Source organism: Lutra lutra, chromosome 5 (assembly GCF_902655055.1).
Source record: "Lutra lutra chromosome 5, mLutLut1.2, whole genome shotgun sequence".
Classification (NCBI taxonomy): Eukaryota; Metazoa; Chordata; class Mammalia; order Carnivora; family Mustelidae; genus Lutra; species Lutra lutra.
In genome coordinates this window covers 14,779,168-14,796,486 of record NC_062282.1, presented here as the reverse complement: position 1 = coordinate 14,796,486, position 17,319 = coordinate 14,779,168, and positions in this window count along the sequence as shown.

Genomic DNA, 17,319 nt, shown 5'->3' with positions numbered 1-17,319 from the left:
TATAAGTTTGAGGAAAGAGTAAAAGGGAGTTCCAAGGAAAGTTAGCAGCTTCTTTACAGGTACATTCAGGCCACTGTACAGAGTTCTTTGTGTATAAAGAGGACATAAAGGATGGATCTCAAGAAGAAATCGAGTGTGTTGACAGCAGATGAATAATGCTAACATGTTTTGATTTCATCGTTAGAAAACTTGGTGCGTTAAGTGACATCAGCTTTACATTTTAGAAAGAAAAAGTCTGCACCTTGTGGAACCAGATACCTGGATTAAAATTGATCAAATTCTGTACTGAGGTTTGCTTTAATTGTTAATGGCAGAATAGGTAGATGGAGCCCACTTTTCTCTGTTTAATTTTCACAGATGGCAAGTCTACTCTCATAAATCATCTTGTAAAGAGAGAATTACAAATACCTTATAACTCATTAGATTGGTGTCAGTTACCTGCCCCATGGACAATAGGCTCAAAGGAATGCAGAAAGGCACATTTAAGAAATGACCTGACATGTCATAAGTTTTTAGACTTCCTAAACTTGGAATTATGACTATCACTAAAGGTTATATAATTGCTTCAATTAAATGGTTTTTTTGAAAGCTATTTCCTTGTTAAACTTTATTCAAAAATAAATATGGATATGTTTGTAGTAAATTTGTCACATTATGCTCATTAACTTTTATTTATTTATTCATTTTTATTTCAAAGTTATATGACAGCAAAATTGGTCATATTTTAGATGAAATTACTCTAGATTTTTAGGTACAGAGAGAATTCAAGTCTGATTTTGACATTTATTAATTTCATTAACTTCATGGGAGATTGATTTTGAAATATATTTTTAAATGTATTCAAATTTAGCAAGTATTGAATATATTGATAATTTCACAGCAAAAATCTCTGTAAAATTTATGTGTCCCTTATATAAATCAAATTACATGTAACAGAAAACAAAACAAACAAAAAACTGACTTGAATAAGAGAACCATCAATGAGAGACAATTTGAAACAAATTATGTTCATCTACCTTTTGCAAGAACTGTAAAAATTGCTTATAAATCACTGGTTTTTATTTTGATGGAAGAAAGAAGCTGTAAAAAATGAATCCTTTCCATAATATAGCCCTTTAAATGTCGAAAGTTTACATTCCTTTTCAAAATTTTCTCCACAACTCCATCAACATAACCCATGTGAAATCATTTTCCAATCACTGCCATCTTAATCATTATGTTGATAATTCTGTTGACTTATAACATCAAGAATAAAAATATTTTGCATCAGTCTCACAAATGAGCTATGCATAAAAAGTATGGCCTTCTCATGAAATACAGTATTTTCACCTGAATTAATGTTGCATGATTTTTAGCACCCATATAATAAACCAGAAATTGCAGTCAATTCAAATTTCTGAGTCTCTTTCAAACAGCTTTGCGAGATCAAATATGCAATAGTCAGTTGAATTTGAGTTTTCGAACAACACAGTTTTTAGATGAGTATGTCCCACATATTGCATGGGACATACTTGTACTTAAAATACTATTTGTTCTTTATCTGAAATTCAAATTTAAGTGGGAATTTATTATGAATTTTTGTTAAACCTGACAGCTTTAATTTCACGTGATCTGCATTAAGCATAAGATCTCTTTAATCATATTTTTCAGGAAATATTATCGAGGTAAGTGTTAGATTTATACATTTTTCTTTATTATATTACAAATGATTCTTTTTCCTAATAGATTACAAATTCCTGGAGGGCTGAAACTACATTTTACTCATTTGTGTTTTCGTCAGAGTACCAAGCATAGTTTTGGGTTTTTGGGGTTTTTTTTAAGATTTTATTTACTTATTTAACAGAGAGAGACACAGCAAGAAAGGGAACAGGGGGAGTGGGAGAGGGAGAAGCAGGCTTCCCGCTGAGCAAGCACCCTTATGTGGAGCTGGATCCCAGGACCCTGGGATCATGACCTGAGCTGAAGGCAGCCGCTTAAGGACTGAGCCACCCAGGCGCCCCCAAGCAGTTTTTCAGTAACTAGAATAATCCAGTATTTACTTGTTAAAATGAGACAAATATACAAAATAAGTTCAAATCATTCATATATTGATTATAGGTGTTTATTTCAACCCTACAGAATTTTCTGAAAGTCCAGGAAAGGATGAGTGGCTACCAGATTTAAGCACTTGGTAGATGCCAGGATAACTGTTGCAAGGTCGCTTAAAGTCAACTAAGGAGACAAAATGATTATACTACAAGCAATCCAGGAATTCAGAAAGTGTATTCTTATTAACACAATAGTGGTTTGATTGTGTACCAGTAAAGGCACCAACACTCATTCTGCTAGTTTTCATTATGTTTCCACTATTTATTCCACAATGACTCAGGACATCTCAGTTATTCTACATGGTCCTCACACTAACCATTTCTACATAAGTGACGTGTTGAAGGGATAAGACTTTGGATATACTAATTTTCATAAAATTAATTTAATTGGATTAGTTTTACTTTTTTTAAAGTATTTTTTAAATTTTATTTATTTGACAGAGACCACAAATAGACAGAGAGACAGGCAGAGAGAGAGGAAGGGAAGCAGAGCTGAGCAGAGCAGAGAGCCCGATGTGGGATGATCCCGGGACTCTGGGATCATGACCTGAACCGAAGGCAGAGGCTTTAACCCACTGAGCCACCCAGGTGCCCCTAGTTTTACTTTTTTAGTGTGAATATAAGAAAATTCAAAGTTGTGGGATGCCTGGGTGGCTCAGTTGGTTAAGCAGCTGCCTTCGGCTCAGGTCATGATCCCAGCGTCCTGGGATTGAGTCCCACATCGGGCTCCTTGCTTGGCAGGGAGCCTGCTTCTCCCTCTGCCTCTGCCTCTGTTCACTCTCGCTTCTCTCTCTATGACAAATAAATAAATAAAATCTTAAAAAAAAAAAAAATTCAAAGTTGTATATATGGTTTGCATTATATTTCACACTGGACATCACTATTTTAACAGTGTCGAGATCAATTCTGATAATTGTAGCTCTAAATGAGGAATCATTAAATAAAATAAAATAAATAATAAAATAATAAAATAAAATCATTTTATTTGTACTTTTAGCACTTAGAAAAAAATCTTCAGTTCCTTTTTTTGGTCATTTGTTTTAGTTCTTTTATTTTTTTAAGGAAATAAAGCAGGACTAAATATAAGGACTAATTATACAAAAATGAATTTATTTCCAGAATATATGTCTCATTTTATGCATAAATTAGTCATAATAATTTGGAATTTATTTCAATATAGTAATTCACTAGAAATGTATCTAATTAATAAAGAACCAAAAAACATGTATCAGCTATTTTAACTGTCTACAATTTGCATTTTACTACATTTGTTCCTCTGAGAAAAGCATTTACATACGCAGTTTAAATTATCATGCTAAACTAAAAGGAACATTTATTCATGCTTTATTTATAATGTAGTTGACACATAAACACTATAAAATAAAGAATCTTATCCTAATAATATTTTTCCTAGTTAATAAAAGTTTGCTGAATAATCTTTTTAACATTCCCTATGAAGAATGAGAGCATTCATTATTTAATAATTAGTATATGTTAACTATTTCATTTTCTACAAACTAAACCCCTACATGAATCTTGTTATAAAATCACTAGTGTGTTATTTAGCAATTGTGGACAGACTTTGTGACCACAATGCTAGGTAAAATGCATTTACACATAAAAGATCAAGGTTAAATGGATCCTGTCTCACTTTTCAGGTGACTTAAGGCATTGGAAAAATGCAGAGATCATATATTATGTGTCTTTTTTTTAAAGATTTATTTATTTATATTTAGAGATTGAGAGACCATGGGCAAGAGCAGAGGGAGGAGCAAAGGGAGAGAATCTTTCAAGAGACTCCCCACAGAGTGAGGAGCCCAAGCCCGGCACAATGTCAAACCAGGAAATCCTGATCCGGGCCAAAACCAAGAGTTGGGTGCTTAACCAACTGAGTCATCCAGGCACCTGATCATTTCTTATTTCTTAAACCCCCCTGCTGTTCTGTATATCCCATTTGGTCCAACACAGAAGTAATAGCCCCACCACAGCAGAAGTAAATGTTCATGTGAGTTCAGCATTTATTTTTAATTTTGCATGCAATTAGTTATTTCAACCTCCCAAGAATTTTTATCAGGTAAGTGTTATTATTACCATATTATAGATGGAAAGCTAGAGTACAAGAAATTTAAACATGCCTCTGTTTTAAAATTGGAATTCACAGAAATAGAACTTGGACAATGGCAGTTTGCTAAAAGCACTGATTCATGTAATATAAATGTCACTTTGCTTGTCGTTACTTTCCAGATAACAGTACAGTTTCCATGGATATTTTACAATGCTTAGAGTTAATAATTGTTAGTAAATGTTAATCAATTAAGATGTAGTTTAAATCAAAATGGATATTTCATCAGATGTATTACAGATCTTTCATTTAATGACAAATACACAAAGAAATATCTGTTTTATTATACATTTTACAGATCATTTTTTAGTGATAAATATACAGAGGAACTATATCTGTATTATCTGAATATATTATCTGAAATGTATTTATTGAACACTACATAGGCCAAAGTAACATTAGTATTTGTTGCTATACTAATAAGACCCTTGGATATTTCTATCTAATTACTGGAAACATAGGCTAACGTTTATCACATAGTGATGTTTTGGTAACATTCTACCAGTGATTATTAGTTTTCAGTGTATAATGTGATGTTATTTAAGTAATTTATGATAGGAATTTAAATTTATAGGCCTGCAATTTATCGAATATTATTTTCCTTCCTCTATCAGATTTCCCCTTCCTTTACACGTTAATGTAATTAGAAGTTGTTTTATAGCTCTGTCAGAATTGTTAAAATATTTAGAGCTTTAAAATATTAATCAGGGATCATTACATATTCATTTAAAGACTTTCTGACTAACTGACATGAAGGGAAATGAAAAATGAAATATCTCTCATAAAGCCATTGAAAGAAAATAAAACTGTCTATAAAATATCCATTAGATAAAATGAATCCCTACGGTCCCCTGGACTTGAACTCATCAAACTTCTTCATCATGAACCTTTCTTCATCTTTTTAAGTTAAAAATGTGTAGTTTTCAATTACAGAGCTTTAATTTACTTTAAAATTTAAATTGCTAATTAATCAGCTTCAAACATTAAATTTTTGATGTGTTGGGAGCTTTACTCCTATCAAAAATATATATGGATAAGCCCTGCTTAAGTATTATTCATTTATATTATGATGACTATTTGACTTTTTTCTCAATTCAAATAAACTTTTCTGTTAGAGAAATTTTTTATCTCTATGACCCTTTCTTTGTTCATGCTCAACCTTTCTGGTGTCACTATGCCTCAACATTAATTAATAAGTACTCTCATTGCATATGGAAAATGAGTAATCTCCACATGTGGTCCTTCCTGGAGATACATTCGTTTGCCATTTCTGATGTTTTCAAAACAAGCATCAGAAAAGAAAAAAAGCAAACATATTTTGAGTGCCCAATTCCTGAGCTATTTTCATCATGCATCTGCTTCAGAATATTCTCTCTCTTCTTTTCTCTGGACATTCCCTTCATGTGCTTGCTCTGATGGAAACTTGCCTCTCCCCTGAAGACAATTCTTCCCCAGAGAAATTTATCCCTCACACGGGTAGTTGTTTTATTTATTTGTCTTTCTACTTCTTCTCTGCCTTATTGGGATATCACTGAAATACAATAAACTACCTATAGTTAGTGTGTACAACATAACTATATACAACATAATGACAATTAAAAAAATTTATTTGTTTGACAGAGAGAGACACAGCGAGAGCAAAGACACAAGCAGAAGAAGTAGGTGAGAGAGAAGCAGGCTCCCCACTTAGCAGGGAGCCTGATGCGGGGCTCAATCCCAGAACCCTGGGCTCATGACCTGAGCCGAAGGCAGACGCTTAACTGACTGAGCCACCCAGGTGCCCCTACAGCTTGTTCTTGAATCTGCTCTGAGACCTGTATATTGATGGCTTCTTTTTCTTAGACACACAGCTCATGATGTTCTACTAGACTGACTTGTGTTCATTCTCCTCTTTCCAACAACCTAGCCCTCAGATGATGAGCATAGGTGGCAACCAAGAAAAATCCTAGATTCCACTATGCTCCAGTTCAGTGTGAAGACTATGTTTCCCCAAATTTGTCTTCAACTATTGTCTGTCTCCTCATTTGAATTGTACCTTATACCACTCACGGGTCACCAGTGTCCTTTTTTACTTTTGTAGGATTTATGGCTTGGGGAAGTCCCTCCAAAATTGTAAGATATTAGCTGTCACTCTTAGTTCTCAAGTGGGGAATTTTTGTGATATGTTTGAGACCCCTTCCCCTTGGTGTTTTAGTAGTAACCAAGACAGACTGCGACAAATACCACTTGTCAAATGTCACTTGGAACAGTAAATCTTGAAAACAAAATTGTATACACCATTGTTTTGGGTGGACGTATGCAATTTAATCATTCTCTCACTCTTTTAAGAGTCAAGAGGAATGTGCTAAAGGGTGGTACTCATAATCTGTGCTGGTATTTGATTCAAAAACCCATTTTAGTCATACCTATTTATCCTACATGTGTGCACACTATACACATATTAAGTTGTACTGCACATAGTCACAGGAATTGAGAATACCACATAAATATAAATAGTGTATCATATATATAAATTCATATGCATGATTTTACCTTAAAATGCCAACTATCAATCCTCTAATAATTCACTAAACTTCACACACTTTCTTGAGGGCAGGAAATATTTTAATTACTTCAAGTAATATGCAGAATGGTTTCCTTATATATTTAAATATATTTTTTTAAGTTTATAAGAAAAGAAACCACAAAATTATTCTTATGTAGTCTAAATATTTCTTACACTTCCAAAAGAGTAATTAATTTCAATACATGTCTTTAAAACAAGGGCATACTAACACAAGATTTTAGATGTCTTTTTGAGAAGACATTCTAATTAATAGAGGAATAATTGTCCCTCTCTGTTGTTACATGTATTACCTAATTAAAGAATGAATAAAATGTCACAGCAAGGAGAGTGACATTTGCGTAACAAGAAATCATTAACATTGTGTCTGTTCCTATTGAACTCAGGAAAAGCTACACAGTTGATTATGCCTGATAATCTAGCAACAATGTCAATTCACTTTAATCTACATACCATGTGAAAAAAACATATACATCATTTTATGCCTATTTTTGGAAAGTATAACTATTTATTTCTCCTGAAAAAAAAAGTAATACTAAAAACAGGAGTTAAGACAAAACAGAAGAGAATTATAATTTATTCACTTCTCATTTCCATTGAGATCGTTAGCTGAGGCCACTCATAAAAAGAGGCTTTACCTATAGAATTTAACAGTAAAAATCTGAGTATCTAGATTTGCAGTCCAGATTGATTTGTAGTCCAGATTGATTATTTGTAGTCCAGATTGATTACTATGTGTTAAAATTCTTAATTTTTCCCTTCACTAAGATCAGTGATTACTAATCGAATTATCATTAGTAGAATATGGAAATGTTTGTTTTCATTATAAAGCTTTAAAATGTTTTAATTTATTTTTAAGAATTGATAATCAATATATTTCACTGTGATTTTATTTCTTTACCCAGCATTTACTTCATTACCCAGCTAAGATCAAAAGAGCAGACAAATCTTATATAGTTGTATAAAGTATTTCTTAGTGATGCTACAATTTTCTTCCTATCCTTTAAGAAATAATCATCTTATCTCACCTCTTCCTTTATCCTAGAGCATAGGATTTATTCCCAAAGACTTCCTCTTATGCTTTCCACAGCTATGTGTCCTTTTCAGTAAAATTTGGTCCTTGTGTATTTCAGGATTACTTCCACTAGCCAACAAATATATTCTCTTTACCTCTTTTTCAGTTTTTATTTTTATTTTGCATTTTCTCAGAATTCTCCCTTTCCTAGAGTTAATTATCACTGTTAATAATAGAATTTCCCTGTGTTAACATAGGTGTACTTCTCATTTTTTTACCTATTTTCTGTTATATTTTTATAGGTCTTCTAAATCTGAACCTAATGAACAAGGTAATTTTGGAGTTTCATATGCTATAATAAAAATCATCAATAAATATTTTGGAGTCAGAAATCTTCAATGGAATTGAAAAAGTCGTGGAGGATATGTGATTCTACTGCACTTTTGCAAACATTAGTATAGATGAGTAATTTCAGCACAGAGTAAGCAAAGTGTGGCCATAAACTCTATTATTGGTTTAATATTTTGCATTTTCCAAAGATTTTTCATGTGTGTTTTGTTGTTAATTCCTTGCAATTGCCCTTTATACAAATGTTATTATTGCAATTTAATGACAATTTCTGTGTTTTACCTCTGAGTGTGCTAATTCAGAAGCTGTCCTGTATATATTTCTAAGGTGAAAAGGCATTTCAGGACTTATCCATCATGTCTATTTCTAATGTTCTAGAGATTTAGTTAGATTCACTAAAGAGTTAATGTAATACTATTATTATTACCATGAAATTTATCACTGTCACAACTACTAAGACTCAAATATGGACACAAGTCTATTTTTGACAATAATCCCTGTATGAATCTAGAAAATCACATTTCTTGTCCTGAAACTGAGAAGTTTAGATGAGAATATCTCCCCCCCCTTTTTTTTTTTCTTCGTGTGTCATGACTTCAGCCGAACTACTCCATGGAACTGTTCCCTTAATATCCATTTCATTTGGCCAAACAGCTCACGGTGACTTAAAACAGACACTAGCCACCTCATGCAAACATGTTCCTTGCTAGCGGTCTGCAGAGTTTCAAGCAAACGTTAAGTTCCTGGGTTGAACTCAAAAGCTCATGTAATCAACAGAATCTCCTGTCTCCCAGCACCTTCCTCTATGTGGCTTTGAGATAAGACCTCTGTGGGGTTTACTGAGACTGCTTTCTTTGGACTGACCCATTGGCCTTAGCCTGGGAACCTCAAAGCACTCCACCTTTAGACCCTAAATAAAGGCATGTGCCCCAGGTCCTCTCTGTCTGCACTCCACCCTGCCTTCTCCGTGCAGAGAAGGAATACCCAGTATCTTAGACATATCTCCTTAAACATAACGCCAACATGAAAGGTTCAAATAGTCTTTCAAATGTTCTTTCTAATATCCTGAGCAGATGGAAGACTCCAGTTTTCTTTGTCAATCGTCACACAACTAATAGTGTACAATCCCATCAGAAAACCCTTACAGAGTCTTCAGCCTTGATCTACAATAAGAAGATCAAGTAAAGCTTCACTGAGCAAGTGACATTAAAAATCTAAATCTATCTTGTCACATACTCAGGGATTCTTGGAGAGGTCAGACAGGCCATATAAAGAGATGCATGACCCGGTAATGCTGAAGGCAAAGTAAAGCACTGGCAATTAAGGTCTACCCCGTAACAGGCCCTCCTCAGCCACAGGCACCTTTGTCGTATGTTTACTAGGGCCTTATTTTGCCAGATCTTTGGGTTTTTCAAGACTAATTTGGTGTGTGAATGATGGATCCTTAATGTTATAAGTTGGTAGGTAACTAAAACTATTTAAATCCAAAGTACAACCAACTTACACCTGGACAGCCAGATAAAGGATGTGGGTTTGGAATCTCTCTTGCAAATGACTGAGATTGGGCCCAACAAATTGGGCCCAACAATTGGAGGACGATTTCAGGCCAAATGAATGTAGCAAATGTCTACATATGGGGAATAACAACCCATATATATCTGGGTTACAGAAAGATTTAAAAGGGCAGAATAGGGCAAGAAAGTGTAAATTTGATTAGAGGTGTAAAAACACCATATCATTAGGGGCACCTGGGTGGCTTAGTTGCTTAAGCATCTGCCTTTGGCTCAGGTCATGATCCCATGCCCTTGGGATCAGGTCCTGGGATTGGTCTACATGGAGCCTGCGATGTCTGGCTTCCTGCTCAGCAGGGTCTCTGCTTTTCCCTCACCCTCTGCTTCTCCCCACTACTCACGCTCTCTCACTCACGCTCTCTCTATCTCTCAAACAAATAAATGAATTCTAAAATAAAACAAAACAAAGCCAACACAAGGGTGCTTTAGGCCTTAAGAATTTTTTAAATTAATCAAAAGCATTGCCTTTCTAAGAAAGTGTTTGACTCTATGATATATTCATGAAAATTGATGTTTATATCAATGAACACGTATGGAAAAAACAATATATAATACCAATAGTTTTTAAATTCACCAACCCAAAATAAATCCGTATTTATACTAATCTAATTAAATAAATTATATTAAAATGGTGTATAATTACCTAGGTGTTCTCTAGGTGATAAAAAGCAAAGATGTAATATCTAAACATTAAAATTTAAATTATATAAATGCCCAGAAGTCGTTTGGAATTGCTTATTATCTTAGTTTTCCTCAAAAACGTAATCATTACTAGCAACAAAAGTATAACATTTATGCACAGCACAGATTAAAATTTAAAATCTCAGGTATTTTTACATTACCAGTTTTTTTCAATTCATACCTGATTGTCAATTTTTACAAAAATTCTAATTATTATGTATACCTCTAAAAAATTAATCTCCAAGAAATTAGCAGACTGAAAGTTTCCAGAAGAGATGGCATATTTATTATTTTTCTATGTAAATTCAGTGCCTCAAACAATACAAAGGCTTTGGATCTTATTTCTCACTACCCAACAATGCATCAGTAAGTTTAAAAATATTCAGTATTCCCTGAATATTTCATATCACCCCACCATTTCAATAGATTTCTTGATTTCCTTGGTACATATTAATTATTATCATTTTATACCCATAAGTAGCTGATCATTGTCCATTTCAAAGAATCAGACTTTAGGTGTTTTTGTTGTTGTTGTTGTTTTTAATAAATTCTAGTGGTTTTATTTGTTTGTTGTTCCAACATCCAAAATCTTTTCAATAACAAGGGAAGATCTGGGCTGCTTTTCGTAGCCTTGGCTGGCCCTGTCAGCCTGGTGAGTTTTTTCCTCAAAGCTGTTTTCTAAGGAATAAATTTTAATTTTCATCTTTATTGATTTCTCCTTTATTTTTAACGTGGTTCACCATCATCGTATTGGATTTCTTGTTTTAATTTTTTGGAATGTTCTTTTTTAATGTCTAGTTTTAATAATAAAAGTATCTCCCTGATATGAGGGAGAGGAGAGGCAACATGGGGGGGTTAAGGGGATAGGAGAAGAGTAAATGAAACAAGATGGGATTGGGAGGGAGACAAACCATAAGTGACTCTTCATCTCACAAAACAAACTGAGGGTTGATGGGGGGAGGGGGGTTGGGAGAGGGGGGTGGGGTTATGGACATTGGGGAGGGTGTGTGCTATGGTGAGTGCTGTGAAGTGTGTAAACCTGGCGATTCACAGACCTGTACCCCTGGGGATAAAAATATATGTTTATAAAAAAATAAAATTTAAAAAAAAAAGTATGTTTTAGTCCTCTAAGTAAAGATTTGAACATTTTAGGTCTTGTGAATTTTTTGTTATTGCTAACAGATAAATTATCTTCTTATAACTACAATTTGAGGTACTATTGTGTCTAATAAGTTTCTAAAAGACTTGCAGCAGATATGGAGTAAAGTAGTTTCATTTAGGTTTGTTTTATGGTTCACCTGTTTTTCACTGATTACTACTTTTACCTAACTCTGAGGTCATATAATGTGGCCTGTAAGATTTATTATTTTAAGCATTGATCAAGGTTTACTTTGTGGGCATATGTATGATTAATTTTTTCTATTGTTCTATGATTAAAATTAAAAATCTTATTCTGTAATTTTAAATATATTCACACATATATATACACAAACATATTTATGGGGGTGCCTGGGTGGCTCTGTCAATTAAGCCCGTCCTATTAAATTTCAGTTCAGGTCATGATCTCAGGGTCACAAGGTCAAGCCCCGCATTGGGTTCCAAGCTCAGCCAGGAGCCTGCCTGACGTTTTCTCTCTCCCTCCCTCCCTCCACATGCATACACATGTTCTATAAATAAATAAATAAAAATCTTTAAAAAAACGTATTTATGTACCATGGGCTGTGTCTCCATGAAGATACAGAAATCGGTCAATCCTTTTCTCTCTTTTCGGTTGCTAAATTCTAATTGTTGGATAACCATGAAGTCAGCCAAAGCCGGCTCTGGAGAACTTCAGAGGTCAGATAATTCTGCTTATAAATCGTCCTATCCTATTTACCAGCATCTCTCACTCCACACCAAGTTTCAAGCAGTAACACATTCCAGGGCCCTCAAGATGAGTTGTGTAGTGGGAACGAAACATTTCTCCTCTTCAGTGTGGGCCTGCTTCGGAGTACACACACTAGCACTCGCTCCTGACTGGAGTCCTGTATTAGACTGGGAGGGGGTATGTCCATTTCCAATCTGGTGCAGGTAAATTTGACCACGTGGGATCGTACCTTCAATTTCTGTCTCAGGGCCCTGTCTGCTCTTTAATCATTATTGTGAATGCAGCTCTGTCGCTGCTGGGACCACTGCCACCTCTGCTACTAGAGCAGGGGCTACAACTACGATTAGTACCACACACGCACTTGTGCACACATGCGCACATGCACCAATGCCCATGCTTGACTTGCAATCGACTGGGTACTTTTTGTCTTTTTAGTTTGACTTTTGTTTGTTTGTTTCTCATAATAGTCAATATAAACTGTATTTTGCTATTTACTTCAATTAGAGCAAGTTGATCTTTCCAGGACAATTAGAAATGTGACAGTGATGTAACTTACTGCTACTATTCTACACCTATAATATAATATGATGTGACATAATATAATAAATATTGTTCTAAGTTCTGCCATAATGTGTTTGAAATTATGCATGTAAATTTAGTAATAAAAGCATTTGCCAGCTCTAGCGTGTGTGTGTGTGTATGTGAGAATGGCTTGAAGTGAGGGGTTTCACTTGGTGGCGGTAGCCATTGTCCATACATGAAACAGAGGTAATGAATATGACTTTCTAGTAAAAGTTCCAAAGCTCTGGTATTATTAAAACCTCCAGATTAGAGGGCTTAGTGATGTCTCTGTTCTACATTTTTCTCCTATCCTTCTTAGGTCCCTTTGGAAATTTCCACCCATTTCAAGGGATATCCTGCAGGTTTATCCTTTGTCTTGATTTTGAAATAGGTATGTTAACATCAGTATGGAGGGTTTGACTGTGCAGTAAGTGTTACTTTCAGAGGTAGAAGCTTATGCAAGATCTTGTGCTGTGTACTACACAAACGTGTACTCTCCTAACTCCTATGTAGTTTAATACCAAAGGCACTCTCCAGTGATGTTTTTTTCAGCCATGTTTGCCAAGGTCTTGATGAGCAAACAACGATCATTGTGGTTATTAACTTGTAATCATGTTAGGTCATTTAGATAGATATTGACCAGACCAGTCCTGAGTCTGGTCTTTGGTGCCTGATACGTTAGGGATTCTATGGGTAAGTAAGGTCTGCACTTGAAAAGATGCTGCCCATAGTACAACTGTTGTCACGTGCGATGCTGTAGTTTCCGTAACTCCATATACATCTGCTTCCGAATTCTGACTTCTAGACTTGAGGAAATCTAGTTAATTACTTAGCCAAGGCCTTAGAGTTTTTCAGCAGTAGAGCTGTGATGGTCCCTGCCTTTGCTTTTTCTTCCCTCCCACACAGAGGCTCTATTTTTGCTTTAATTCTTCTCTACTGAATTCATTCTAAATATGTCCAAATGACATGATACTGAACTCTAAAATATGCACTAAGGCCAACAGGCCACTCGTGTGCCTATCCAGATTTCTCTCCCTGGTCTTATCCCAGACATGTCTCCCCATCACCCTCTCTGCTCAGATGCAACAGACTGTTTTCTGCATTTTGAATGTCCCACATTTTTTTAAAAAGATTTATTTATTTATTTGACAGATAGAGATCACAAGTAGGCAGAGAGGCAGGCAGAGAGAGAGGAGGAAGCAGGTTCCCCGCTGAGCGGAGAGCCCGATGTGGGGCTGGATCCCAGGACCCTGGGACCATGACCCGATTGGAAGGCAGAGGCTTTAACCCACTGAGCCACCCAGGCGCCCCAATGTCCCACATTTTTGCCTGTGTCAAAATCATTGCCCATGCAGTTCCCTTTGTCTGAGATTTCTGCACCACCTAGCAGGACCTTCTGTCCTACCCAACCAAGCCCCTTAAATCCTGGACTTCCAGGTCTCAGGTTAAAGATACCTGAAGGCATTTTTAGTTCACTTTCACGTGCTTGAGCACGTTTAGTTTCACTTTTACTTGAGCAGTGATTCCTCCCCCTTTATCTCTTTAGTTCTAAGAAACAAATGCCTTTTACATTTAAGATGTATAAAATTAGAATGCTGTTTCAGCCGGTGTGCACATTTATAGAGGTAGTTGGCTTTGTTATACCTGTATCATTTTTTTTCCTAAAATACTGCTATTAAACAGTCGTCTTATATCTTAAGAGATGTTAGGGTTAATAATAATAATAATAATAATGAAAAAAAAAAAAAAAACCAAAAACCTGCAGTGATATTTCAGAAATAGCCCTAAGGAGTCCTCATATATCTTATGAGGCTCTTATTAGCACGATAGCCCTTACAAATGAACAAACTGAAGCCAAAACGGAAGGTGCTAAATGTATTACTTGATGAAAGAACAAATGAATAAATCGATCAACTTCTTTACGCCAGGGAACCACCCCTCTGTGACAATTAGCTTGTGCTTGCGTGTGTCAAATGGATCTTGCTGCAATGTCTCCTACCCCTTCTAATGTCAGTCCCTCATCTTGATGGGCTTTTTATTTGCTTCCCTGACCTTCCCACTAGACTGCATACCCTCAGAAGCTCTTATTGCAAGGCAGCCTGTGGAAGCTTTCTGCTGCCCTCTGCTGGCTGCAGCGCGTGCCTGGGGCTCCTTCTTCAGATTCCGGTTCTATCTCAGGACAAATGAGGAGACAGGAACAAAACCAACCGAGGAGACACCTCTCACCTTACCACAACGCTGAAAATACCTATTTGAGTATCAGGTTGGGTATTATCGATCATCAGATTGGATATTACATTTGTCAATTCAACATTGTTTCTTTTCCTTTTGAACCTAGCTGTACCCTGCATGTCCAAGAAGTCATCCCCTTTAAAGAGCGGATGGTTAACAGCCTGCCCTTCGCTTTGGCTTGTGCTATAGTCTTATAAAATAAAGTTTATGAATAACATATTTAAAGAAAAGGCATTCCGGAGACTATGACTTTAAAAGTTCTATCTGTATTGCAGTCTTTTGACCTGGTCTATTTCGAAGGAAATGGCACACCATTCAGTAAGCCTTCTGAATACAGCATGAGACAAATGCAACCTATGAATTTAAGGCAGCATTCCTGTCCTAGTGCTTGCATGTAGCTGGCTTTGTCACGTGCATGTTCTGCCTTAAAATCAACACATGTTCTTGAAGCATGCCTCTGTCAACTGCGTGGCCATTCTCTCCCCAAACTGGTAGGAACAATAATACTTCTATTGTACTCGTCACCCCATTTCACTCTTATGTAATGATTTTCTCCATATACACTGTTGGGAGTTGAGAGATGTTTTTTCCCTATTTTTTTTTTTCAATTTGTCTGGATTTTCTAAATTCTCTTCCCCAAAGGGTATTCCTTTTGTGGTCAGAGGAAAAAAAACTCATACCAATGAAAGTTTATTCTAAGAATAAACTAAATTAATTAACTACTTAATGAAGGGAAACCCATGTGGAGTTGAAAGGATGAATGACACCAGTGGAAGACAGCTTCTGCTTTGTCACTGCTGAGATATGGATGACGTCATAAACATAGCCAGTTGGGTTTGTGGTGAGGATATGTCTCTCTTTCTCATTTTTTTTAAATTTACTTTTTATGGGGTGCCTGGGTGGCTCAGTGGGTTAAGCCGCTGCCTTCAGCTCGGGTCATGATCTCAGGGTCCTGGGATCGAGTCCCGCATCGGGCTCTCTGCTCAGCAGGGAGCCTGCTTCCGTCTCTCTCTCTCTCTCTCTCTCTCTGCCTGCCTCTCTGTCTACTTGTGATCTCTCTCTGTCAAATAAACAAATAAAATCTTTAAAAAAAATTTACTTTTTATGTACAGGGAAAAACGTTCATGTTTGATGATTAATTCTATGAGTCATGAAAAATTAATATGGTTGTATAAATACCACAAAAGTCAAGACACAAGTTTCATCACCCTCTAAGATTTCTTCTCCCCCCTTTCTTTTTATATTCTCTTTGTCATTCTCTTTTTTATTTATTTTTTTAATTTTTTATTAACATATAATGTATTATTAGCTCCAGGGGTACAGGTCTGTGAATCGCCAGGTTTGCACACTTCACAGCACTCACCATAGCACATACCTTCCCCATTGTCCATAACCCAACCACCCTATCCCTACCCTCCTCCCCCGGCAACCCTCAGTTTGTTTTGTGAGATTAAGAGTCTCTTATGGTTTGTCTCCCTCCTTTCCTACCCCGAAAACCCCCCACGTTCCATCTCCACTTTCTCATATCAGGGAGATCATATGATGTTTTCTTTCTCCGACTGACTTATTTCGCTAAGCATAGTACCCTCTAGTTCCATCCATGTCGTCGCAAATGGCAAGATTTCATTTCTTTTGGTGGCTGCATAGTATTCCATTGTATGTATATATATATATATATATATATATATATATATATATATATACACATCTTCTTTATCATTCATCTATTGATGGACATCTAGGTTCTTTCCATAGTTTGGCTATTATGGACATTGCTGCTATAAACATTCAGGGGCACGTGCCTGTATATATATGTATATATGTACACATATATATGTATATACATGTATATACATTTGTATGTATACATCAGATCACTACATTTGTATGTGTACATGTATATACATTTGTATGTATATATATACATACAAATACCCAGTAGTGCGATTGCTGGGTCGTAAGGTAACTATATTTTCAACTTTTTAAGGAACCTCCATGCTGTTTTCCAGAGTGGCTGCACCAGCTTGCATTCCCCCAACAGTGTAGGAGGGTTCCCCTTTCTCTGCATCCTCACCAGCATCTGTTGTTTCCTGACTTGTTAATTTTAGCCATTCTGACTGGCATGAGGTGGTCATATTTTGGGTATCATATCTAGAAAACTTTGCCTTAAAAATGTTACAGAATTTTTCACCAATGTTTTCTTTTAAAAGTTTTACAGTTTTTACGTTCTATACACCATTCTATGATCCACTTTGAATTGCCCAAACACTCG